The sequence below is a fragment of the Leptidea sinapis genome, chromosome Z, assembly GCF_905404315.1.
Source record: "Leptidea sinapis chromosome Z, ilLepSina1.1, whole genome shotgun sequence".
Taxonomy (NCBI): domain Eukaryota; kingdom Metazoa; phylum Arthropoda; class Insecta; order Lepidoptera; family Pieridae; genus Leptidea; species Leptidea sinapis.
Window position 1 is genome coordinate 22824031 of NC_066312.1, and position 21039 is coordinate 22845069.

Below are 21039 nucleotides of genomic sequence, written 5' to 3' on the forward strand. Positions count from 1 at the left end.
AAAATTTAAAGAAATAAATATTATGACTGTTCATTGTGAGTACATTTATGAAAATTTAATATATGTCCACAAAAATCGTCACCTTTTTGCTCTTAATAGTGATTTTCATTATTATAACACTAGAAATAAGGGATTGCTTGTAACTAATTCTAGTAGGCTTCATAAGATACATAATAGCTTTAAGGGTAAATGTATACACTTCTACAATAAAGTCCCAGCCACTGTTCAGGCATTTTCTATAAATAAATTTAAATGTTGTATAAAAAAATAGCTCTGTCGTAAATCCTATTACTCCACTGTTGAATATCTAAATGATCGGACAGCCTGGGACTAGATTGTGATTATTTTATAGCGATAGAAATGACTGTACAATATTGTATATTTTTAATGAAAAGAGCGCAAAAAAAAGAATGCTGGGAGAGTTTCTTGCGCCGCTTCTTCTCTCTCAGAGCGCCATTTGTTTCCGAAGCGGTAGTAGTATCTAGTAGTATAAGAAATGACATCAAAAAGAATTCTAAAGGAATCAATTTTGAGAAAATAAATGCCTTTTATGCCTTTTATTGACCAATAAAATTAAAAAAAAACTGGAGTAAACGCAGAAATGTATAGACACAGCAGTCGAAGGATATTATGATGTCATTTGTAGCATGTGCCATATTTCGGCTTTGATTTTGTATGAGGTGCATTGCCTATATGTATAGAATGTCATCGAGAGTAACTCATCGATTCTGATTTGGAGCAGCGAATAAAATTCCCCATACCAAACGGATCTTCTATTGTTAATTCTTGATAAATGTTAAAATTTCGCCACTGGACGTTTCATTTAATTAATAAAATAATTATTTTTCCTGTTATCAAGTCTAAACTTTCTCAAATTGAAACAATATCTTCCTCATCTGAGCTTATTTTATTTGCGACGAGTAGACGGCATATATAGAATTTAGAATAGTTGCATTTAATCTAGGGGGTTTTGATTTTTTTTATTTTATTTTCAGTGGTGTCTCTGCATTCAACTTAAAATCCGTGTCAATTATCGTACAGGGGGCAAACGGGCAAGAGGCTTACGGGATTGGGAGAGTTGAGGCAACCACCCATAGACATCCGCAACAAGGTGTCAAGAAATGCGTTACGGGCGTTTAAGGTGGGAGTATGCCTTTTTTCTTGAAGGTCCGTAAAGCCGTATCTGTTTTGGCAAACCGCAGCTGGTAATTGATTCCACAAAGTGGGTGTGCGAGGCAAGAAATTCACGTCAACGTGATGCTGGTGGTAATTTGCACGTAATGTCCGGTGGTGGAATACGGCTGCTGGAATCAACCCGAACAGCTCCTCTGAGCACGTGCCCCGTGATAAATGCGGTAGAAGATGCAGAGAGAACCCAAATTTCTACGCAATGCCAAATAATCAAACCGATCGGAGGTGACTTGATCGTCGATGATACGAGCCGCTGTTCGTTGTATGTGGTCAAATGGAACAAGCTGGTACTGGGGAGCACCCGCTCAGAGATAAGAACAGTACCAACTCCATGCGAGGCCGAATTTGCGCCTTATAAAGTTGCAGGTGGTGGCTTATAGTGAAGTACTGAGAACAGCAAGCTTTTTAGAGGCCAGTTTGGCCTTCTCTTCCAAGTGACCACGGAACTGAACGTTGCTTGATATATCGTCGCTAAGTATGCCAATACAGGCTGTGGCAGTTAGAGGAGTGATCTCAAATCAAGGGGATAAGACAAAGGGAGACTTTTTATTGATGAACGCAAAAACTTGTGTCTTCTTGGGGTTGAATCGGACTACATTTTGTCGGCCCCATTCCGAGACTTTGCAAAGCATAGTCTCGACACAAGTTTGTTCCGGTTCTCGTCGACGCTATCCCGGGGTTAGTTGGCACGGCTGGTATAGGAAGCAAACCCTGTGCTATCGTCTGCATAGCAATGAATACTACTGATTTGCAGCATATCATTGATATGCAGAAGAAACAGTGTAGGGGATAGCACGTTTTTTTAACTTTCCGCTAAGAAAATTTAAAATTTTCGATAATTCGGGTAGTTATGGTATTTAGTAAATCGAGTTTCATCAGATCTCGACGTTTTAAGGTCCTAGGAAGCTTCCCTGACTATTCCCGCGATGATGTCCGTACGTCTGTATTTATGTATGTGTGAGTGTGTATATGTGTGTGTATGTGTGTGTGTATGTGTGTGTGTTTGTGTATGTGTATGTGTGTGCATGCGTGCGTGTGTGTATGTATGTAAACCTCTTATAACTTTTGAACGGCTCGACCGATTTCATCGTGATTGGAACCATTCGAAACGGGTTGAACAAACTTAGATTTTAGATTCGAATTCAGACCCGAATTCGGACCGGTAGATTTTAAGAAATCTCTATAAAAATACGTTTTTTTTTTTATGTGGTTTCATTGTATTAACTTTTAAACTGCTTTACCGATCAATTTCAAAAACTAATCAGCTCTGAAAATCAAAAAACCACGTCGATCGACACCAAGCCGGTAAAATCAGTTGCTTCGTTCAAGAGTTATCATTGGCGAAAGAAAACCGAAAAAAGTGTTTTTAAATTAGTTTGAAATTCCGAGTTCAATCAATTGAAACTCAAAAATTATTTATGAGGCTCAAAGAACTGCGTCGAACTGCCGCGTGAATATCGGCTCATTCATTCAAAAGTTATTGCCGATTGAAAATTCAAAAAATAGTGCTTTATTTAACTTTTATATGACCTTATATGACGTATTTCCAGAAAAACGTTTCAAACCACAATCATGTCGAAATTGAGTTAAGAACACAAAACGGGTCACGTAATTCTTAGTAACGGACTGCCAAAAAGTGACAGCCCTACTGTCAATCTTTAAATGACATCATTACTTAGTAGCCCTACCCCATATTTATAACATTATTGTTTTTACTTTTTTTTCATCCATTCTGTTTTTCCAAAATCAATAATTCGAACTACAACTTTATTGTGAAACATTACAAAACCAGGAATTAATCAAAATAAAGCACATTTCACCTCAGCCTCTAAAATCCACTGTCATCAAAACTGATAACAGTTTTCGGTTTCAGCCCGATTTGAGATCAAACATTTAAATATAGTAGTGAACGGGACGCCGCGAATCCTAGCTCGAGCCGGATATGCGCGAGAAAAATAACCAGGAACGGGGACAATGACAACACCTACTTACGTACGAGGTACCGGCGTGGGGAACTTTACGCTGACTCAATTCAGGTGCTCACAACATTCTTCCCAGCATTCTTCCAACGCGAGGTTTCTTTCTTCCACGAAGAGTTCTTCATTTTCTTGTTTCTTCATGTTTCTTCTAATGAGCCCCGAATGTGAATGAATGGCCTAGCTTTATTTTTTTATTTTTTTGCGTCCAGACAATGGGAAAGGGCTACCCTCCGGGTTAACGACGGGAGGGAGGTAGTGAATGTTCATGCATACCAACGCAGCCTAACTCTGCGTTGGTTATGTGGGACTCACGTAAAAACCTAAGTGCCTACCCACTAAACACCACCTGAGGTTGGCTTTGGGCAGTGTGCCCTCTAAGCCTTCATCGGAGGCAACCATCTCTTAGGGAAGAGAGGCGCAAGCGGTACGCCCTTGGGAGTGTTCGCTAGGATTGCACAGAAGATGCTATCTAATTAGGACTTGGCGACATCAGAAGGATGATCACAAATGGGAGGTGAGTCTACATGTATCTGGTATCTGTCAATCCAGGTCAGACGAAAGATTGAAATAGGAGAAAAGGAGTGATTGGTTAGATCGAGTAATACGCCCCTAGGCTTCACTCGTACCGCACAATGTGGTAAGCGTTAAGCGCTTTAGGTATTACAAGGAGGCCACCAATTGGTGGTGCTCCGCCAGCGCAAAGAGGCGCTCCTTGGAGGACTTAGCCGTTCGGAGTTTCCATGCCAGGACGGAGATTTCTTGGATCTGGACTTCGCCTAGTGAGGCGTAGATCTCTTCCAGGTCTTTCACGGGGCTTTGCACCTGTGATTGAGCCTGGGGAGGTACTGCCCGCCTGGGGCCACTGAAGGTGACCAGAGCGGGGCGGGAGTAGGCATTGAATACCTGAGAAGGCGACTGTCTCCATGAGCTGGACAGTTGGGGCCCGGAAGTTTTATTCCTCATATGAGGAAAATGGGATTGGGAGTTAGAGGCCGGAGGTGGCCTGTGATTTGGTGGCCTGGAAGTCTGCTTATTAGCAGCTTTCGGGGCGGAGCGAAGGGCACTAGGGCATCCGCGACAATTCGCGGTATGGCCCTCTTGCCCGCAGAGCACGCATGCGGGCGGTGTTACCACATCGCGAGTGCGTTTGCACTCTTTAGTGCTGTGGGGTTCAAGGCACTTAATGCACCTGGGAGAGGCGTAGCAGGTAGTCGCTGCGTGACCATACATCTGGCAGCGGTGACATTGACCGGGGTACCCCCGTTGGTGTGGGGCTTTCACACGTATATTTGATAGCCCACATACGGTGCGCTCTCCTTTGAAAAGTTCCCTGGCTTCAGGGACGTTAGTTAAAATGACTAACGCTAACGGGTATTTCTTCCCGGTACGGCTGCACATAAAATGTACAGCCTCAACCGGAAAGCCTTTCTTGACAAGGTCCTCCTGTATGAGCTCATTAGAGAGCTCGTACGGGAGACCACGGAGGACAGCCTTGACCTTGCGCTCTTCCAGAAGCGCATAAGTGTGATAAGGCACGTTCTTACGTGAACGGAGGAGAGTGAGGTTGCGAAAGTCGTCCGTGGTCGGTACGACTATGCGTATTGCCTCACCTGTAATTGAGGCACGGGTATACCGCACCTTGTGATTGGTGCAAAGCTGGGCCACGTATGTCCACTTTGCCTTATTTCGGAGAAAGACTGGCAGGGAGGACGGGCGAGCGTGTCGCTGGATGACAAGAGGAGGGGACTTATGGGTAAGGGGATTAATGGTACTGGGGCGGAAGAGGAGGTTTAATTCTTCTCGGACGCGATGCGCTTTGACTGGCGCTTCTTCCTGGACTGAACCAGTTGAAATGAATCGTCAGAGGGACGATAGGGATGGAGAGAGGTATCGAGTACGGAACTAGTGAGTGTTCCATATCTGAGTCCTCCGAGGAAGAATGGACTGGCCGCTTGCGGCCGCAGGAGGCGGAGTTGAAAGCTCCATGTCTGCAGGGATTAGCGCATGAGCGTAGGACTGATCGGGGGACGCGGGGGAGTCAGCGAGGGGTCGACTTGGGGGCAAGACCGAGGTGAAGCTAGAGAGGAGAATTGACTCGTCGAATGGGACATTCGCGGTTTTAAACAAAGCCCAAATCTGGGCTAAGACAGCGTTCATCGGATCCGCTGATGGATCCATGCTGAAGGGAAACCTCCTCGCCGAACGCAGGGAGCAACGGGGTCGGAGATGACCCGGCTATCCCTATTGTTTATAGCCGCAAACCGTCACCCTTGGGAAAGCCCAAGTGCAATGGGATCGGGTTGTCCGGTTTCTCTCAGACCAGGAGGCCTGAGAATCGCACCGGGTCGACGTTAGCTGAGTTAGTTGTCACCGTTAGGTTTCCTTCAGCTCAACCGCGATGACACGCAACTCACTACAATAAAATTTCAGCAAACAAGCTGCGGGCCGAAACTTGACGTAGAATACCTCGTACCACACGTAGCGAAGCTGCGTAGCGTAGCACTAGGCGTAGCTTGGCGGCGTAGCGGAGTGAGCACAGGTGCTGGTAGTAGTGGACTGCTCTAGGCGGGGGCCGAGAAAAGAATGACCTGAATGGCCTAGCGTCATAGCCCTATATCTATATTATTTCTCATAGAATGTTCTAGAACATCGATACCTCACCCCCGATTCACCGTCTCTTTATTATTTCCCAAAATACACATGTACAAATTACAATATAATGCTTATGGGGTTTCCCCCTATGAGATACATCCTGAGGTGGTGAGGTGATCACCTGTTCACGCGCGGTTTCGATATGGCGGCGCAATTTCACTTCCCGCATATTTATAAGGCCCTGCCCCGCATCTCCGGAGTATAAATATGTTCGGCCGCCCGCCATCCGCCCTCAGTCGTTCGTGAGCACGGGAGCGTTCGAATGCTAAGTTTATTGTATAGCTAACATCGTTATAATTACATAAAATATCTATGTACATCTATAAATTGGAATGAAATTTTCTTATTGGAATGTTATTAGAATCTTACTAGATCTTTCTGACCGTTAAACAACAATGTAGCCTGCACATTGTTGTTTAACTATTCCTTTCTAACTGAATTTAACTATATATACATACACAAGAACTAAATAACATTAATGCTGAACTTCAAATTAGGTGTAAATGAAACTACATAACATCATATCTTTATTGCATCAACCTACCTAATTCAACACATTCTATATTGTAATTATAAGACGTTATAATACCTTATAGAACATTAATAGCTATGAATACAATAGCTATTGATTTTATAAAACTTATTTAACACTTCTTATAATTATTATCACGATACTTAAGCAAATATTAAATGATTTACAACTTAAACTACAAACTGTCTTTCTGTGGTGCACAAGTAGGTACTTATGGGCATACAATATATTAAATATTAATTAATCTGAACGTTAAAATAATTCAAAAAGTTATTATCAACCGACTTCAAAAAAGGAGAGGTTCTCAATTCGTCGGTATGTTTTTTTTTATGTTTGTTCCCTCAGAAGTTTCGAATGGGTGAACCGATTTTGATAATTGTTTTTTATTTGAAATCTGATCCAGACCTGATAATGGAGAAAACAATAAAAGTCCTAATTTTGCTATAAGTACATGCGCGACAGATTTATGAATAACTCAATATCGCGTCAACCGATTTCGATGATCTTATTGGAAAGTATATTGATTGGATGTTTGATTTATTTCTGATTATGGGATCCATGGCAAAGTAACGAAACTCTTCAATTCTTAGAAGCAATACTCGGCCGACTTTTTGTGCTGTCCGGATATTACACTCACCTACCGTAACGGCATTATAGTCAAGTAATTGTCGAAGTCGAATATGATGATCAATTTAACTCCTTAACGAAGGTTCATTGTTGCATTGCAAAATTTAGTACATTTACACAAATTTAGACAATTTTGTTAGCTTGAGATTCACTAAAAATAAAAATTTTAAAAATTAATTAATAAAGAAACAACCGACTTCAAAAACACGATTCCAAAACAATAGATGTAATATGCACTAAAAAGTATAAAATAATTGCGTATTTTTAATAAATTTAATTAATTAATCAAATTCGTAAATATTTATTCGGTCGCGAAGTGTGTCACCGTCGGTACCGGAATAAAATGCTTCCCGCATACACGTGCTTCCGAAGGTTGGTGCCCTGTGCTCCACTCAACTGGGTCATTTTGTAGTTCTGACTGTGGTGGAAGACAGAGGAGTGATGCTTCGCTTGATCATGTGTGATGTTCCTGGGCTGTTTTGCAGGTACTCGTGACAAAAAAACTGAGTATCTACTTAAGTAACTAACTACCTAAAACATAATCAACATGACGTGATGTGGTGTATTCTGTGTATTTATTGTGAAACTCCAGAAGTGTTTAAAAGCTGCACAAAATACAAATAAGAATAGGTTCGTACCCACGCTTTGTTTACGTTTAAGTTCTTAAGTCAGTAAGTAGGTTACCTTATTTTGTTTACAAACAACGGCTCCGCCTAAAAATGGCGTTCTCTTTTAAAAGTTAGGGTTGTCTAAGAAAAGCAATTGAAAAATAATGCATTGCATCACTAGAAAGTAATATAAATGATTTAAAAAAAAAAAATGAAAAGTTGTTTACTTAAATAAAAGTATATTTCGAATTCAAAAATATTTTTTTAACATATTAGGGGTTTAAGATTGTATGAAATTGCCGATTTGTAAAGAAAAATTGAAAATGTTTTTTTTTTTTCATCAAAATAATTATATTTAATCAAGGAAGGTCATTCATGCCTTTGCGATAGAACTGTGGTGGTGTACCTCCTGAGAAGCAAACTTATTATTACGTAGAAAATAGTCCAAATCAAATACGAGGGATGACTAATGGTTTCTAATTGCAGTTCCTGTAGAGTTAAAGCGGTATCTCGTACTGTATCTCGCGTTATAATGAAGCAATTATAATGGTGAAGATCGATTCATGAGTCGGGGCTGTTTCACTGCTACTTTTGATAACAGGGATAGATGTATGTATGTCAGCAAGTAGGTTCACTGTTTCTTTTTATTATTAGGACGAACTGAGCGTTATTATTATTATCTGTGTCTATGTAGTGCCGGTCGAACAAGATGAAGTACATTCGGTAACCGTTTACACTCAAAACACACATTTCGGGTATCGTGTGTGTTTTCGGTTTAAAAACATTGGAAAAAATCTTTTATTCGACGCTTTACAGAGTTCATCCTGTAACCTTATTAAGTCCACTGTCACGTAAACGCGACTTGATACTATAAAAAATTCAGCTTAACAATTTTTAAGTACACCAGTGGAAGGCTCCTTTGCACAAGATGCCGGCTAGATTATGGGTATCACAACGGCGCCTATTTCTACAGTGAAGCAGTAATGTGTAAGCATTATTGTGTTTCGTTGTGAAGGACAAAATATAATAAAGGTATTATGCGAACATGTTTTAAATATTTGAAAATGAAGTAACAATTAGCACAAAATATGTTTATTAAATTATTATCTATCAGAAAAACAACAAAAATCTGATAAAAAACTGCTCCTTAAACATAAAATTTCTTACAAACAGGTAACTGAATTCCTTTTAAGATCAACATTAAATGGACACCTAATTAAAAACAACCGAAAAATAGAGAGAAAATCTACGGACGAGTAAAAAAAGAAGGACTCCGTGTTACCTAGCATAATAGTGAAGCACCAAAACAAACCGGTAAATACATAGCCCCACGCAAACATTTACACTGATACAAGCCGATGGGCCGCCATTATGAGATTTTCCATCGTCTGTGACAGATCTATTTGCGTCGCAATAAAACATTTAAAAATGCCGTCGTGCGCAATGATATTTAAAAGTACAGATAGGTTACGTAGACAACATTCGGTGTTTGAAAATGATACACTAACTGACGCACACATGAATAATTTAACATTGCAATAGCACACTACATTACAATTACACGTCAAAGAAGGATAGTAAATGCAATTATTGCAAGCGAAAAAGAGATAACTCTAATTTGCTAATTGCTTCGTATTTGTATAGAGAAAATGCAGTTAATTCATCAGATATGATTTTTACCGTACACCGTGATTTATGCCTAAATTACGATTCATTCATAAGTTCATGTAGTAAAAGCTATAAAGTAGTAAAACTGCATTGAAATTAGGTAGATAATGTGTCATTGATTTTATAAAAAAACAATTTAATATTGATTATAATATATAGCCACATAGATGATATTAATTAATTATATATAAAATAATAAAAAAACATACAGACACCAAAACAAAACCGAAAGGTATCTTATCGTAAACAGTGAGGGTCCCAGTAATTTTTTCAATTTTACTAACGACAGTTCCCAAAAAGTTTTAAGATTACAATTATAAGGTAATGGGAGAAGAAGAAAATGATCCATTGATTCTTCTGCAGTTAGCAAGGGATATATTGAAAAAAACTCCTACGTAAACAAATAAAAATAAACCTGTGATTCCTCTGGTGTTGCAAGAGATTGTGGGCGGCGGTGATCACTTAACAGGTGACCCGTACGCTCGTTTGTCCTCCTATTCCATACAAAAAAAAACAATGACTTTTTTACATCATTTCCTAAAATATTCTACCTCAGACAGACAGCATCAATATTTTGTCATTTCTGTACGTTAATCTATGATCGGCTTTTTGTTAAATAAATAATGAAATCAAATAAAATGTTATAATTCATGATTATAACATATTACATATATTATCATAACTGTGGTATGTAATTCTATGATATTTTTTTCTTTCGTAATTAGTGCATCTTGATGTACCTATATCAAATTGTAAACAATTCTGTCAACAACAAACGCGTGTGTAACGTTTTCGTATCGAGAGAGCGACTACGACCAAAGGAACCAATAGACTCAATTTAGGCGATTGATTTTCGTCGCGCTAGTGACATATCTACCTCTTTTAATACTATAATATCATTGGTCGTGCGTTGTGAAAAATTGTAAAAACGTTTTTAAAAGTATTTGTGGCCGTATATGATTATTTAAGGGAGAAAATATTGTGTAACTGATATCACCCGTCACCGCACACACACTAGCATAAAGGTGCTTCACTTGCTAATATCACGGCGCGGAGTCCTTCTTTTTTACTCGTCCGTGAGAAAATTTATATAATTAATAAGAATAAGTTATCACTATTATATTATTTTCGTAAAACGTAGACCAATCGTTAATCTAAGAAATTTAGTTATAATTATTATTTACTATATGTATGTATCATTATCAGTGACAACTCTGCAACGAAGTGACATTTATTCAAGTCAGTCCATGTCAGACATTTTTCGATTGGGATTGAGTTCCACTCACAAAGGCATCGTAGAGTTCGTTTTGACTGGAGTTGCGTTTGCTTGAGACTTTATTTTTAACGACATACCACAGATTTTCAACAGGGCTTAAATCCGGACTATTTGCAGGCCAGTCTAAGACGGAAATACACTGTTCCCTAATAAGACATTACACACTGTTGGCCGTATTTTTAGGGTACTATATTATTTAGAAAGATACAGGTAACAGACATTCCGGAAAAACATTCCCATACTTTGGTCTATTGAACTAAGACAGCGCTTTCCGTCTGAATTTACCATGTCTTTTATAATAGTCAATAGCATAATAACTGTCATTACAAAACATTTCAAATGGTCAACTATTCTTTATGACGTCCACTTTTCACCGAAATGCAAATAAAAACAATTATTTGTGTAATTGAAGCGTCACATTTTTTTTGCGCATTTTCTACAAGCTTATTGTAAATTTACCAAATTCCAATTTGATGTTAAATTGCCAGCTTAAACAGCGAAGAAAGAAGTTTTTACTGACTGAAAAATTGAACGAACTCTAGTTAAAAAATTTAAAGTATATGTATACTTTATTTATTTTCGATATTTTAAGGGTTTTTAATTGAATATTTTTGTAATTAATAATAATTATTGGATTTACATATTTTTCACGGATTTTGCCCTTTGATTTTATACTACCATAATTATTATAAGTGTTTCTAATTAAATTACCACCAATGTATATATATCCATTAATTTTATATTACAAAATAACACTTCACGAGAATATCGCAGAGATAAAGTATTGTTTACGTCGCCTACTTTTGCGAAGAAAAGTAAGTATAAGTACTGTAAGTAAGTACTCGTTAAAAGCAAAAACAAGAGTAAAAAGCCAATTTCAATTAAGCAAGATGAAGTTTTTACAGATAGCTCAAAGTAATTTGTTTACTTCATTCCTTCTTCCGTCGTTTATATACCTGTAAAGGAAGTCCTCAAACTTATTGTAACTAAAATATATTTACGGGTTGTTGGCCATGGTGAATAGTAAAAAACACAATCGTAAGTGCTGTGGATTTGTGGAATTATCAACTATCTTGCAATAATCGTGAAAAGGGTTAAAAATTTTTCATAGAACAGTGAAAAAGATATTTAATAAAAACTTATACTAGGGATTATGAAATAAACAACATTTATCGCATTGGAAAGAAAAGCCTAGAGGGAAAACTGAGACCGGTTTAACTTTCATTTGTCAATTTATGGAAGAAAAATGAGGTAATGCGAGTCCGGATAAATGTTAAAGATATATACATCACAGTGGACTATTCTAAAGAATTTCTAGAGAAGATAAAAATGTTACAAACTAAATTGAAAGAAGAAAGATTGAAAGGAAATTTCGCGTACCTTAAGTATGACAAGCTTGTAGTAAAAGAAAATAATACAACCAATGATACAAGGAAGAGAGAAATATCTTCATCACCGATAGATAATATACAAGCAAAAAAGAAACTAGCCTGGACGCCATCACAAAATACAAAATAATACGACCCTCTAAAGTAGAAAATTACAACAAACATAAATATAATGATACGAGGGCGGCACTGAAAATTTCGGGAATCAAGGAAGTGACAGAACATTACTATTTAAAAAGTATTTATTGCTTTTCGAAGTATTCTCCGCGATGTTTGACATATTTTTCCATACGATGGAACCAATCATTGAAGCAACAATTCCATTCGGAAGTTGGGGTCTCCAAAATGGCCGTTTTGAAGGCGTCCACAGCTTCTTCAGGTGATGAAAATCTCTGACCACGCAATTTATTCTTTATTTTAGGGAAAGTATAGAAATCATTAGGGCTTAGGTCGGGGCTGTTCGGCGGATGGTCTAATAATTCTATGTTTTCTTGCTCTAAAAGCTCTTTTGTGCTGTGCGCGGTGTGAGAACTCGCATTGTCGTGATGGAGGATGATGCGGCGCTTGCAGTTCTCTTTACGGAGTTCAGAAACGACCTGTGGCAAACAAATGCTAGCATACCATTCTGCACATAACCGTTCTTTGTCCCTCAAGAGAAATAGTCGCAACATGGCCGGTTTTGGAGACAAACGTGGCCACCATTTTTTTGCAACACTCCGTGAACGAACTTTATGGACCTCGGACCGGCTGTGTGTTCGGTGGTAGTACAGAATATCGCTTACGATCTAATGTGATCTGATAGTCCGATGAATTTTTGACAAAAAGAAACAACGCACTAACCGGCGAGTGCAGTGATGTACAGTGTGATATTGTATGTATCTGTGTATATATATTAAGTGTGTTTGTAAGTATATACGTATGAATGTGTGCATGTATGTAGGTGTGTATGCGTGCGTTTTAATTCTTACAATATTAATTTATGATATAATGCTGTTCGTGCGGCGTCCGTATCTCACTGCTCCGCCCCGAGTTCATATATATTAAGTGTGTATGTATGTATGTATGCATGTATGTAGGTGTGTATGCTTGCGTTTTAATACTTACAATATTAATTTATGATATGATGCTGTTCGTGCGAAGTCCGTATCTCGCGGCTCTGCCTCGAGTCCTTTTCGATACGTCGTAATGTTCTTTTTTTTTAACCGGGAGCTCGCACGGGATATGTTTTGCGCTATTCTTGCACATAGACTCACAATATACAAGCGTGAAGACAAACAAAGCGTGTGGTAGAGGAGACCTCTAACAGAGATGGAGCAAGATAAAAAAAGCGTGTCTAATATTATTGTAACCAATTTGTATTGACAAGTCGTAAACAGTCAGCCACGCTTGGAATTAGTTCCTTAGTATTTTGAACATTAAACTAGCTTAAACACGCATTAACAAATCAAGATTGGTCACGCATAGTCGAGCTGTCAGGTTGTCTATTCGCTAGTAAATTCTAAGTGTATGGTTTAGCATATAGTCAACGGCGCCTATTTCTGCCGTGAAGCAGTAATTTGTAAACATTACTGTGTTTCGGTCTGAAGGGCGCCATACAGTGAAATTACTGGGCAAATGAGGCTTAGCATCTTATGTCTCAAAGTGACGAGCGCAGATGTAGTGCTTCTCAGAATTTTAGGGATTTTCAAGCATCCTGAGCGGCACTGCATCGTAATGGACAGGGCGTATCAATTACCATCAGCTGAGCGTCCTGCTCGTCTAGCCCCTTACTTTCTTAAAAAAGAATATCAATTTTTATTACGCTTATTTGACAAAATAGGTCAATCAATATATTATATTGCTGACGTAGAATATCTGTGATAATAATTTATCTAAGCCCAAAAGTAGGATCAAGAGAGAGAAACGCATCGTACTTGGTAATTCAGATTTTCTACATTCCTTCGATGATGATAAAAAATGCTTTAAACAACAATGAAATCCAAAGGGCCATCTGAATACAGTTGAAATGGTATCTGCGACCCTATTTCCCAATGATAGCAAAGCTTTATTATTTTTTTTTATGGAAAAGGATTACAAACGAGCGTATGGGTCACATGATGTTAAGTGATCACCGCCGGCCACATTCTCTTGCAACACCAGAGGAATCACAGGACCGCCTTCGCCACAATACGATATAATGTAATAATGTTTGTATTTATTTCAGAAGATAAAATAATAAACAATATTTGTATGTGAGTTTGTTTTTATGAAGGCTTGTTACGCTTTATATACACAGCGAATTATGGAATTTTGCCCAGACCGTGTCAGATTTACAGGGCATTTTTTATCAATAATTATCCTCGGGAGTTTGAAACGTATTTAATATGGATTAAGTCACGGGCAGCGGCCAGCGGGCAATCAAGCAAGGTACACTTACCTAAAAGGCCAGCAACGTTTTTTTCATTCCTTTTTTCATAACCATAACCTTAACCATGTGTTCGAAGTAAAAACATCGAACAGCATTATATTACAAATATTGCTAAGTAGATAAAATTAATTGTAATAAAACCATGTGTTGCCTTTAGTAAGGCAGTAGGCGGGTGACCATTGATCGGGCCGGTCCTAATAACCATTAACCATTTGTCTATAACCATTACAGGACTGGTCCGAGTAAACATTTTAACCAATTAATAGTAGAGACCCGCGTACTCACAAGTAGACTCATTAATTATAGTTATTTAGCAAGTTTCATAGATTAATTTAGTATCTTAAGTAAATAAATACCTTTACCATAAAACCAATATCTCTATCTATCCTAAGTGCACAATAATATATATTAATAATCCGTAATAACATGTGAACATCACCTCTTGAAGCGTTCCATAATGTGGTCGTAGCCTTAGCTTGAGATCGCTTGGTCGGAGGACGGCGCGCATCCCGCAGCCAACGACATTCGCGCGTCATCCGCTAACCGCGACGGTTCTTCCAATATGGGGGTTCCCTGTATTTTAAAGTTACTTTTTCTTTTTTATTATTTTATTTGTGTTGAAACAAAATGCCCCATAAATTGTGAGTGCGTTCGTAACATAGTCCGATGCGCCGATCAGGGTTTGTCGTCAGTTCCGGCGGTGCCAGAGGAAGTCATAACTCTGTAAGTAAAACTTTCTTGTAGATTTTCGCGGTCTTTACAATAATAGGCTCGGTTTACTGTGCGAATTATATCGTTTACGAGCAATGCGAAAAGCGCTAAAGTAGTTTTACTTGCATTGTTGCGTTAACATTTTATATAGAAATAATTTGGGTACTTTTCTATTTAAAATATTAGTCGGGGCCGTACTTCTAAAATGGCGGTGAACTTTTCCCTTGATATTACTTGTAGGTCACAGATCTATTTTTTATATTAAAAAATATATTTTTTGTAAGTAATTTTATTAAGGTAGTATATGTACGATTTTAATTTTTTTTATTACATCAGCTAGCGCCCAATATATCCTATATAATAGGTCTGACGCGTAAAATGTCAAATAGGTTTTTTACTATCAATAATATTCATATCCCGTTTTGAATAAAAATATTTGAATTTGTAACGAGTTTAATTTCTACATTGAGACATTCACAAAATGAGTACGAAATGTGTAATCTGTTCTCCAGGGTCCTTATATTTCTTATAGTTTATTTGCAGCCCCGACGCTGTTAATAAATTGAAAATTAAAACACTTTTTAATTTCTCATCTCGGACACATTATATCTCCGTCGGCCGTCGGGGACTTTGGGCCTTCGTTACTTCTACAACTACCACCAACTACCAATTAAGTTGAAGATTTTTAATCAATACATATTGTAATAAAACCAGCTGTCGTGCTGTGAATATTAAAATTAAATAAATATTAATTTTTTTACCACTCTTTATGAAACAATGTTTTATTTTCAATTTCGTCATTGACGATTGTCCACTATATTTATTTTATACTAGTTGACCCGACAGATGTTGTTCTGAATATAATAAATAAAATAATGTTTTTTATGAATTTGTCAGTAATATATCATAACATCAAGAATTATTTCGTAAAATATGCTCCCTGTTGTTGTAATGAAATTTTTTTACAGCAGAACTGTCAACCCGTGTGTCAATAAATTCTGTCATAGAAAATATGTCCATATAAAACAAATATCGGACGACGGGGAACACATCAAAGGAAAAACAAAATTGTTGTTTTTATTTAATTCCGAACACTTTCATATTTATTCACCTTTTAAACCTTCCTTGGACTTCCACAAATAATTCAAGACCTAAATTACCCAATTAACAGCAATTCATTTTTATATATATAGATAGATTTATTTTCGTGGCATCTGACCTATCTGTAATATCTTACAGCACCTACTTGTAGGTAAGTTATGCAATTTAAAAAATTTATACAATTCAGTCCAGCCGTTTCGAAGAAGCCTTGACACAAAAATATTTGTTTTCCGGTGAAGTGTGTAAAAATTCATATCATTATACATAGAATAATAACGCTCAGAACGATGGTTTAATTCATAGTTCCTGTCAATATAGAAGTAACATTATAATTAATGTGTGCGTGAGCGTCACGTACTTACATTCGCCAACACGCACACAGACAGAATGTTGCAAGTGAATAGACATTTCCCTAAATCAGTAAATAGAAAGAAATACTAGATTATATGTAATATAGAAAGAAGAAAGAAGGAATAAAGTATAAAATTAGAATTTAATAAAAACATCAGAATTTAATTATGGAACAATTTTTGAATGTAAGCGAAGGAGTTCTTTAGAATCGTTGTTTTTTAAAACTCGATGAAACGAAAAAGCGAGACGATAGATGCGCCGTTCCCAGCTACATCCGAGGTTTTCTAGGGTGCAGAGAACGAATTTGGGATAATTTTTAAAATCCAAGATGGCCGCCGTGCAAATTTATGATTTCAGCAATTTTGATATCGAATTCCAATTTCGTTCTCCGCACCCTTGAGAACTATATCCGAGATAGCTGGGAACGGCGCCTCTATCGTCTCGCTTTTTCGTTTCATCGCTTACATTATCGTATTTAAAGACAGTATACTTATTGATATAAAAAAATTACAAAGAAGCGTGCTTCAAAAGATTTTGTCTGGAAAAGGAGGACAAACGAGCATAGAGTTTCCTGATGGTATGTGATAAGCAAAGACTCTTCTTCTCACTAGAGGAATCACAAGAGCGTTGCCGACCTCATAATATAGCGTCCAATATACGTATATATGAATTCGGAAACCGCAAAATTTTTCCGATTACTTACAGTTGTACTACTATGTTCCTTAAATAGATTATTAGTCTATTTATATCTAACGAACAGACTAAATTTTTTTGTTAAGTTATACTTACTTAGGCGCGTTATGAGAAAATGATGAGAGTGAAATCTTAAGATGTGCGTGCATCACTGTAACACAAAAGTAGTAGGTGGAAATTGGTGCCTAAAATTTTCTGACGTTTACGATATCGCGAACCCTCGACCTCTCAGGTTCTGTCCGAGCGCTCTTACCACTCGGGTTCGAGTCCCGTATCGTTTTTAAATTTTGGTTTCAAATTTAATGTGTACGAGACATTAATAAGATAGTTTTTAGTTCTTTTATCGTGATTTGATCCTAGTCTGTTACGTACCAATCAATTTAGTAAGTTTAGTAGGTTCAAGAAGTTTAAAGAATAATAAGAACATTAAAGAACGATTGTATAGTTATTCAAAGAAGTGAAGGATAGTACTTTAAAATAACGAATAAAAATCTGAACAATATCTCGAAGTTGGTAATCTATACATATTATAACAAATGGCGTAGTATCAAGTCCGAATGAACATAGAATATTAATTACATGTTGTAGATATAGATTCTAGTTAAATTTGATCTTTTTTCTGTTTATCAGTTTGCCCGATGTTTTATACACGGTTTTCACTATTGTATTACGGCTTCCCGTACATGTTAATTAGTTTATTTAAATAATACTACGAAAAATGCGCGCGCGAAGTCGGAGGCGCAGATGTATAGTAATGCTAATGCGAAATATGTTGATCTCGCACATTAAGTACCTAACATACTGAAAGTTACCCTGGATATAGCGTAGGCCCTTGATCGTGTATGGCACACGGCGCTTCTCTCTAAACTTCCATCATTAATTGGGCTTCCCGAGAATTTATGCGTGTGGACCTTCTGGGGCGTCCTCACTGGGCCTATCATACAGGTCGTTGTCGAAGGTTATTGCTCGAATCCGAAGCCCGTTTACGCTGCTGTGCCCCAAGGCTATGTACTATCTCCTACACTGTTTCATCTGCATATCAATAGTATGATGGACACCTACAATATACTTTGCTATGCAGACGCCACCACTGGTGATGCCGTATACATGGAACATGCAGGTCTCCCTCGGGTAATCGTCCACCAGTGCCGGGAGAAACTTGTGTCTTCTATGGAGACCCCTCTTGAGAAGGTTGCGGGATGGGGTAAATTGAACCTTATCCAGTTTAATGGTTGTTTGTTTAAGGCTATCTTTACAGCCATAGGACTGTCATATCTTTTATACAGAATTATTCCCGCTATAGATGAGTTTATACCCATCACCTATTAGTTTTGATTTTTCCCTTTCATCCCTTGCACAACGCATTCATCTAATTTTTTTTAAAGATGTTGCTTAATTAAGCATTTCTGCGCATCATGGTACCTACTTTACAGGTTACTAATCGCAGTGATCAGATGATTGTGTTGCTTCGTCTGTCACAGAGGGACGCCCTAGTATTAGTGCTCACTCACTTATTTTGTGCTTTCATGTTTTAAGAGTCAAGAAAATCGAAGTGCCTAGGTATGAAGAAATACGGGTGGTTGCCATCTGACGTCAAGACCAGCTTAGGACTGTGCCAGACAGGAGCTAGCCCAGCAGGAGAGTAGAGAAGGCTACCTCTATTCCCCTGGAGCCGAGTTAATCGTCTCGTATATTGTTCTAGCCAGGGCATACATATATCCATGCAAAGACATATATATATATTCTACCACTCATTACACTACCTATCATTTGGATGTGCAGCATTTCTTTACAGTGACGCACTAGTCAATTAAGCTCTGTCTTTGGAAAGAGCTTTATTGCACGGTGTTTCCGGTACGACACGGGTACCCTGTAAAAAAGCGAATGCACATTACCTAAAAGACCAGCAATGCTCCTGTAATTCCTATGGAGCTGCAAAAGAGAGACATTCTATCGTTTTTATTCCCATTTCATTTTAAAAAAGTCAAAAGTGAAGACCGTTGATTTTTTTAAATCTTGATCTCGGTAGAGCGAGAAGAACAAGCCAAGGAAGTTTTTAGCTTTAGCTAATGGATGTTCATAATTTTTGCCTACTAAAAGGCATGAAAGGCATTTATTTTCTCAAAATTCATTCCTTTAGAATTCTAATTGATGTCATTTCTAATATGCTAGACACTACTACCGCTTCGGAAACAAATGCCGCTCTGAGAGAGAAGAAGCGGCGCAAGAAACTCTCCCAGCATTCTTTTTTGCGCTCTTTTTAATTAAAGTATACAATATTGTACTGTCATTGCTATGGCTATAAAATAATGATAATCTAGTCCCTCGCTGTCCGATCACTTAGATATTCAGCTGTGGAGTAGTAGGATTAAAGACTGATCCATTTTTTTTATAAAACATTTAAATTTATTTATAGATAACTCCTGAACAATGGCTGGGACTTTATTATAAAAGTGTATACATTTACCGTTAAAACTATTATGTATCTTATATCTTACTATACTGGGATATAGGCGTTATTACATGTATCTATTTACATGATACTTTAACGACTTTGATATACTTATAACCTTGTCTGTACCACTAAAGAATATCATATGCTATCGTAATCATCATGGCTTGACGAGCTTAACATCATTGTTACAAAGAGACTGGCTGGCGGCAATATTTAATAATGATTTGAATGATGATGATAACAGAATCTGTTTTCAAAATCATTATTCTAGGAGTTTCTTATTACTTGTGTATCGGTAGAATGTATTGAAAATCTAGAGATGGTTAAAACCAGGCTACGAATAATGGAAGTATTAACCAGTGGGAGGCTTCTTTGCAGAGGATACCGGCTACATAATGGGCGCCACAACGTCGCCTTTTTCTGCCGTGAAGCAGTAATAATAATGTATTGAAACAATCTTTAATAAAATATCATTTAATTTAATAAGGACTATTACAGAGGTGTGAATAATATGGTTTGATTATTGACGGCACTTATATTAACTATTAAAATGTAAATAAGTAGTTATAGTGACATAACTACAGTAGTTGGTATCGCAGATTTTTTGTAGATATTAGCACGTTCAATAATACTGTAGAACATTTTTTGTGCTATCATCAATAGTTTCCGCAGCGCACGCGATGACAGAATTTTTATGAGAATTTATTTCACGTGTTGGGTGATATTATCACTATTTTTTGAAAATGTAATATTTTTGTGAAATAATTTTTTAAATTGATCCAGTAGTTTTTGTGTGAAAACATTACAAACATACATAAAAAAATACAAATTTTTCTCTTTGAAATATTAGTTTAGATTATACCGATGTGCTTCCAGTATCTGTTGATGTCAAGAATGCTTTCTTATATTATATAATCCATTTATTTGCATTACGAAATTTTAGCGGAATCAACAGGAACAAAAGCATAATTGTTACTATTGCCTATTTGAGCCCTCCAGCAATATGCGCATAATATGCGGTGACAAATTCATGAATTTCTGAAACCCATGAATTGAAACCCTGTAAATGCTTGTAAGAACTGTTATGACGTAGCAGTTGGATAAGAGGCTCTTAGTTATCGTTAAAATGATGATTGAAATAAGAATATAACAGAAAATGAAGATAATAAGCTCAAACTATTCCTTTTTTTTTGTTAAATGTAAAAAGAAAAGAACTCTTTTGACATTCATAAGTGTAATTTTCTTGAAATACATGAATAAAGTGATTTTGATTTTATTTGATATGCCGTTTGAATGGGGAAATCTGGTCATAAAAAGGTTCTAGTTTTTAAACCAATAATACTATGTATAATTTTAGTTCGATTATACCTGCAATGAAAACCAGAGTATAAGCCTTAAAC

General features: G+C 37.2%; 1 protein-coding gene across 1 annotated transcript in view; it reads left to right on the top strand.

Moving 5' to 3' along the window:
- The first annotated feature begins 14941 nt into the window (after positions 1–14941).
- LOC126978878 (peroxidasin-like) overlaps positions 14942–21039 on the top strand; it is a 68513-nt gene continuing 62415 nt past the window's right edge. Inside the window, exon 1 of the mRNA XM_050827994.1 lies at positions 14942–15051. The gene's annotated coding sequence lies outside the window, so the exon portion shown is untranslated. The remainder of the gene's footprint in view (positions 15052–21039) is intronic.